The following is a 7,962-nucleotide window of genomic DNA, read 5'->3' on the forward strand; positions in this document are numbered from 1 at the left end:
TTCTACAGGCCCCATTGAGTGGGATATAAGTACGTACTTAAGCCTATCCTGAGCTAGCAAGGCGCAGAAGTGTGGGCTGAAGTTCCAGCTGTGCTGCTGATTGCATGTTGCAGTATTATGGTTCTCACTACATCCACAAACAGATCTGCTCTGCTTCAATGTTTCTCTGCTATATCAAAAGTAATTATGTGAAGGTGACAAACCTGACCTGGAACATGGCTTTAGGTTATCTTAAACTAATAAAAGCAAAGAAAGATATTCTCACTGATTCTTCACATCTATTTAGGTGATCTGAGCTATGTACTAGTATCCATATCTTTCCCTTTGGACATGCAGGGAAGTTAGGATTTTGGGCTTACGTGTTCTGAATCACAGTTTAATTAGATGACTAAAATGCTTGTTATAAATATCTTTCTAAAGAGCAAAGTTTTAACTGTGAGCATAATTAAGTGTTGGAAGCAATTTCAAAAGTAATTTCAATTTGTCATCACCTGCAGTCTTTCAGCCGAGCATGGATATTCGTAAATATATGTATTCCCCCCAGCTGGTGTGGGGTTCTCACGCTGCAACTGCCTTGCATATTCTCACGATATACTGAGCACATTGGGTCAGGTCCGTGCTTTACTGTGTGTTCCATTCCTCCTGAGGGGAGAACTGTGTACAACAGTGGGTGGCTTCTTGTGGTAGCAAAGTTTGGCATGCTTGTGATAGCCCGTGTTTCTGAGAAGACACCTGGCAGTATTTTACAGTAATTGCAGTTTCCTGCCAACATATACTCCATGCTATAGTTAGATGATGGATGATCAAGGAATGACTGACTAAAACCAGTTTATAATCTACCAGGGACAAGTTTCTTAGCCAGCTAGGAATGACTGTTAGATGATATTATGCAAGGTCTTGATTGCAGAAAGGTGGTACAAATGACTTTCCAAATAACAACTTGGAACTGAACTCCTGGATCTCCAACTGCTGTATCTAGTGATTGCTTGTAGAAGTTGAAGAAGAGCTGTGTGAAAGTTTCTGATAAAGCTGGAGTTTTCTCTCATTACTTTTTTGAGTGCCCTGCTGCAGAAAGAGGTCAGATCATTTCAGATTGTTACCCCGAACCTTGCATTTTTTCTCAGGAAAAGGAACTGAGTCTCTGAGACAGCATCAAATGCTTTAGGCAGTTCCAGGAGACTGAGGAAGAATGTTTACTGTCTTGCCACTGACTAGCGGCGATTTTGCATCTACTATAAAATGGTTTCACATCCAAATCCTGGATCTGAATATAGACATTAAACTTCAGTTATACAAAGCTACACTTCTTCATCTGTAGCTATTTTGTTTGTGAGCTTGCTTAGGACTAGAGTGGAGAAGGTTAACCATAGTCAATAGCAGGCTGTTACCCATGCACTCGGGACATTTTGCATGCCGAATTATGTCTTTGAAGAAGACAGCCTTGTCCTATGAGTTCCATGCCAGCTATTTTGGTCACGTGGCACCTGCTTACCATGATGGAGGAAAAGCAACTGTTGTATTCAAAGTTCTTGGTTCATGCCCTCTCCTGAGCATGCAGAACTTGTAAAACTCTGTGCTTGGAAGGTACTGGGCCCTGGGAGCTCTGATGGACTGCTGGGTATGGTGGTCTCCTTTTATGATGCCTTGCATTTCTGGTGCTCGTTCAATCACAAGATCTATCTGTTCAGAACTGATTAAATCATCTGTGAATCACAAGAAGGCTTGGGGTGAGATTTGGCAGCATCAGTAGAGGGAGGCGGGCAGGAAGGTTCTGTGGGAGTGTGGGACAGCCTCAGCTTTTATTTTCTGTCACTTGGCACTCACGTGTCATGCCTCTGACAAGGGAACACATGCGGTGCCAGAAAGCTAGGGAGGCGTATGTAGATGGTAGGAAGAGAGAGCCATATGGTCATCAGTGTGCTGATTGTCAGTGGTGGCAGTGTAATGGCCCACAGGCCCCTCATGTTTTCCTCCAGGGAAGAGGACATTTGGGTTTTAGCAAACCTTGATGGCTGTTGAAGTCTTAGTAGTAAAGTAAGTGGCTCTGGACTTACAGCTGGTGTCCTAATGAAACGATGGTCTGTCAATGTGACAGTTGTGATGTCCATAATCTTGATGGCTGGCGAGCAGCATCTGACTAGCTACTTGGCCAGAGATTATCTGTGACCATCCTAAAGAAGAAAGAGGGAAGAATTTGGTGGGTTTACTTCAGCTGTCTCACCACGGTGTTGCTGAAACTGGATGAACTGGCTGAATTATTTCACTATCTTCAAAATACCAGTGACTTCTTTTACACCCACCAGTCTGTGGCAGCATGCAAACATGTGATTTACTCCCCCTTCCTCCACTGCTCCTCTCCCCCGTTGTGCTTACTGGCTGGAAAACGCAGTGAGTCCAAACGGTGTCAAGTGCTGTTTATTCATCCGTAGCAACACAGCCTCCAGAGAACAGGTTAAACAACAAATGGCCTGTTTGTATATGGCTTTCCTGAAAGTTACTGTTTTCCCTATAACTGAGGTAGGACAAAGATTTCAGACCCAGAGCATGTCTTGCAGATCCTACCAAATAGTTTTATAGGCAGGTATATATAATTTCCTTGTGATGTAGCAAAAGATAATGCTTGTTTACTTAATTAAGGCATGTAATCAATATCCAACACAATGAACATGTAAGGTATGTATGGTTTACATTTACCTGTTTGTTAACTTTGGCTGAAGTTATTCAAACACTTTTTTTGGCATAAACAAGCCAACAAGTGATATACTGATAAACTGCCAATCACAGGTATCGTACAATGTGTGTGAAATCAATACAACTCTTGTTAGATATAACAAACTTCTTTGCATATGGATTTGTATTATGGAACACTCAGTGACAGGGAATTAGTGGCAGGGGATTTTGGACTTTGCAAAGAAAAACGTATAAGTAAACCAGCAATATAGACGGGTTCTGCTCTTAACGCAAATCTGTGCGGCCTTTGGTAAGAACCAAATGACTGTGGAGCAGGCCTATAAAGTCCACTGTTAAAATTCCTTGTACTGTATGGGATCAATCTGCATTGCTATGGATAATGTAAATGTTCCCTCCCGGCTTAGTTACATTTTATGCCCATTTTGCAGAAACGTGAATGAAAAACCAGTGTAAAATTTAGGTGTCTGCAGTGCTGCTGCCTAGATTTGATCTGCGTGCCTTAATTCACTTTATAGTCAGTGGAGAAAAAATGTCATTTGTAAGACATGCTTCATCCAAAATACAGCAGCTGAACCCAAACCTACAAACTCTTGTTTCTCTCCATTGAGAGGAAAGAGGGCCTGGTTGATCAATTCATGTGTAGGTACACTGTAGATAAACAATTCCAAAGGTGAAGAATCAAGATGAGGAACTGCTTTTGTTCCATTTTTGTCCATTTTGAAATGCATTTATTTGGTCTTTAATGAGATCCGATGTGTTTCAAAGTTCTCAGAGGAAGAAGTTCTCAGCCATTCTCCAAGTTGGCTCAGCTTTGTCTGTGGAGCTCACAGGACAAGTTGTCTGATTTTACATGACCCATTTAATTTTAATAACATTCCATTCAGACAGCATCTTGCCAAAACAGAATTTTTCATGAATTACCTAATCAGTACTTACTGACTGGCAGCTTCCATGAAGGCTGGTAGGAAAATGTTCTTGGTTTGTAGTACAGGCCCAACACAAGCTTAGAAGGACTTGCTATATTTCATCCTATTTTTATCAGCCTTCTCCAGCCACTTACATTCCTTTTTTTCCCAGGTGCCTTTTATTAGCTTGTTGAAAAACTGTGGGAGGAGAGACAGTTGAACCTTTGAAAGATTCACAACAGGTATTTACCCACTCCTAACAAGTTGGAAGAACCAAGCAATAGTAAAAATTGAGTCACTGCGAGCCAGTAAGCGTAGCTTACTAGCCCATTAGTTTATTATTACCAGTAAGCTACCTAGGTCTTAATTAAACAGCAAGTCAATCTCCCTGAGACAAATGCAGCTTGGCAAGAATTGGGAAGCAGAAACTCAAATATATAATTAAGTATTTTCCCGTTTTCTTCTTTAATGTCTGTTAGGGTTTTTCTGGAATTGCTGCTGAGGACAATGTTTAGAAATAAGTGTCTAGCTATAAATATCTGACTGCGTTGAGGTGGTCACATATAAGTTTGGGGCAATAATGTATGGCTTAATTATTATCTTAAAGGTTAGACTGTTAATTGCAATGTGGGATGTTGGGCTGGTTTTCGAGTTATATTCTTCATAAATTGTGTTGAAAATTAATAAAAATACTGGAAGAAAAGGGAAGAATTGCTATTGTCTAACCACAACAGTCTAGGCAGGCTGCCATAAGAGTATTACTGAAGCTCTAATTCAAAAATTAGCCTCAGCTACGAATGTATTAGTTTAGCCAAGTCCTCTTGTTGGCAGAATGTCTCCCTTAAATTGCCTTTGATACATGCTCTTGTTTGGGCTGTTAGCTTAATACATCATTAGATGGTTTAGGAATTGCTTGTCTATAAGTAATATGTTCAATATCAACTTGTTAATTAGATTAATTTGGTTTGGTATTTTGTTAGAAATAGCTTAACCTTTATACGACACTGTAATTTTGTTTCATTACAGTTACAGATATAACGTTGGTTACAATAGCAGTGTATCCAACTCTCAGAAAGCATTGAAAATGACTTGCAGGCAGAGTACAAAAAAGGTCTTTTTTCAGGGCTTCAGTGACAGGGAACATGTTTTTTCTCATGGGCAAGCAAAACTCATCCTACGTCTTTCTCATGCACAGGTCCAGAAAAATGCTGCGTGTTTGCCATGACTTTTGTCCAGCAGATTTTGCATGGCTGGTGATGTGGCTTGTCAGGGGACACGTAAATGTCCTGTTTTACAGTTCTGGGTGCTCCCAGGTGACCCAAACACATTTCAGACAGCTAAATGCATGCACACCCCAGAGCTGGTACTGTTCTTACATAGAAGTACAGCTGGCAAGATCAAAAATCATAAACATTTTCAGTCTTTAGAGGTAGCCGAGGCTCTTTCTTACTGAAATCAATCTCTCTTTACAAGCCAGCATCCGTAACCTTCCATGGATGGTCTCTACTGGACCTACCAGTTTATGTCCTAGGGCAAACTGGTTTGCTCTCCCAATTTCTTTAACTCCCCAGCTTCTTTTGCCTTTCAAAAATCTCCAGGGGTGTCTGTAAGCAGTTAAAGGAGGCTGAAGGGGGAAGAGATTGGGGTAGGCAGAACACAGCCAATTTCTTTTCTCCAGGTGCGCTGGATATCCCAGCACAGGGTGAGCTGTTTTGGTCAGCCACCTCTCCTTCCCTGCCCCTGCTGTCTACTGCTTCCTTGAATAGGTCATTACAAAAACAATGAAAAGATGGCTTTGATCATGTTTTTCCACAGACCCTTTGAAGAGCTGTCCCACAGGACAACTGAACAGTCAGGAATCCCAGGAGGGCTGTTGGAGCGCAGCTTGAGGGATCATCAAGCTGTAACTTGAAATGAGTTGAAATGCCTTTGTGTGGGTCCCTTCAAAAGCCATTTACTAGACCATAGGTACATGCTCGCTTCAAGACCACTTGGCCTTCCCGCATTGGCAGATGTGGAAGACAACATCTCTCCCTGGCCTTTGGCTTGTGCCAGCAGACTTGCTGGAGGGAGTCCTCCCAGCTCTACACTGCCCAAAGGGAAAGGACAAAGCCACCTGGATTTGTCCACAGCCTTATTACCTCTACTGGTGCTAGTCTGGCTGTACCTCTACTGGGAGGAAATATTATCCTTACCAAACCCAGAGAAACCTATCACTGAGCAAACCTACACCATCCCTTGTACAGTGGAGACTCTTTTCTGAACCCAATTGGATGTGACTTTCTCTTCCAGTCATCTATCTGCCTTGCTGCTTCTGTTCAACAGCTGCAATGCTCTTCTGCAGCGGGAAAAATCAGGCACATTTAAAGCAAAACAAAAACCAGAACACAACACAAACAAACCAAATTAAAGAAAATGTTTTAAAGCATTTTGTTACTCACAAGATGTTGTGAGATGGTTTCATGTTTAAAATGGTAATATTATTTCTGGCAATGGGTCTCATGCTATTCTTTTGTTGATTTTTCCAATCTCTCAAGAAATTGGAATGAAAATATTTTACTGATGTTACTGTCCCTGGGAAAAGCTTGCCATGATGGATCCAGGTTACTGCTGAAAACTCAAAATATTTGGCATGTGGTTTTGTATTTTCCCTTCATCAAAGAGATTATGTGGGGTTAAGGCCTGTTCACATGGAGGCAGCGAGAGATGCTGACACTGTACTTAAACAAAAGGCGACCTTGCATGTATGTGTGCACATATATGCAAATATCTCTTTTTGCAAATGATAATATAATCATACAAGAAAGTCATTATGTTACATTACAGTAGCTTGCTTATATGAAAGCTGAGTGGACACTGTAGGGATGTATACGCTATAGAAACATGTGTGTGTGTGTATACATATGTATTAGTTCTGTAGTGGTTCTGTGAGCAGGGAGATCAATGAAGCCTGATTTTCTATGGATTTGTGTCTTGAGGTTGAGACCCTATGTGGATTTTCCAAGGTCTCATATGAAACTCTGCACTTTTTACCTCAATGAAGCGTTAACCACAGCTCTTAACTGGCTGCCTATTTTCAGAATACTTTTAAGGACTTAATAGTTTTTGGATTTCAAGACCTTTGTCAAATGTGCTTGACGAGCTTAAGCATTTGAAGATTCACAGGGAGGTCTCAGATGCATAAAGAGGCAGCGCAGCGTCTTAAACCCAGTTTCTACAAAATCAGGCTAAAGCATCCTCACACTTATACATATGGAGAAGAGATATAAAATATGAATTAAAACAGAAAACATGAATTTAAACATAAATATGGAATTTAACAGCTAAGGAAGGAAAGATGAATATGCAGATTAACCATCAATCATACATGGGAAATTTTCCATTGACTTTCTGTGAGAATTTAGCACCTAATTGCAATTTGTCTCTTTCAAAATCTCCTACACAATCTCTTCTGTAAATGTATGTAAAGCTTCTCACATTGGACACTTTAAAAAGAAATCATGCATATGCCCATGTGCCTGGGGGTAAATGAACTTGAATTTTGGTTGCAGCTGTCCGAAAAACTTCTTGATTGCATGGGTCCATTTATGTCTGTCTTTCTGTCATGGTTTAACCCAGCAGGCAGCTAAAACAACTGCACTGCCGTTCTCTCACTCCCCCCGCAGCTGAAACCAGGACACTTCATTTAATTTTTAATTAAAAGATATTGATTTGTCATTTTGAGATTTCTATGTTTAGTTAAAAACAATGAAATACTGAACAAACTCCACTGAGGATCTTACTGGCTTTGGAGTTTAATTTTGGCCTGTAAGAGAAAGAGCAATAGCTCAATGACAACGCTGTTTTGACAGAAAAGGCCAGACCTGAGAGCTTTAAGAGTTTTAATTTCCCTGAGGGGTCATAAGGTCCCCTGCTTCCAAGTATGTTAAAAAGACAAATCAAACTGAAGGGTTGAGTCAGGTTCATTAGCTCTGGCAAATCACAATTACCACAGCAAGTGCATTCTTCCTTGGATTTGTATTAAAGCGAAAGTTCTGCCATGCACCAAACAATGCTTTTGGCTGCGTTTACATGAGTAGTGCCCCTGTCGTCATGGCCCAGTGAGTCTTAACAAGGACCAAACGACTAAAGGAAATGCAAAAAGTAATCCATTTAGGATTACAAACACACCCACACACATTCTCCCTCCTATCCATCTTCTGACCACTGCCATAATTCTGGTTCAAACAACGGCAGCAACAAACCCAGAGTCTCAGGATGTTCCTCAGCTCTCTCATTTTTGAGCGTTGAAGAGTCAAGAGCAGGACCGTGTCCTGATTCCCTGGATGAGTCGTGGGCAATACACAGGCTGAGCAGCCATTTGAAG

Source organism: Balearica regulorum, chromosome 2 (assembly GCF_011004875.1).
Source record: "Balearica regulorum gibbericeps isolate bBalReg1 chromosome 2, bBalReg1.pri, whole genome shotgun sequence".
Lineage (NCBI taxonomy): Eukaryota > Metazoa > Chordata > Aves > Gruiformes > Gruidae > Balearica > Balearica regulorum.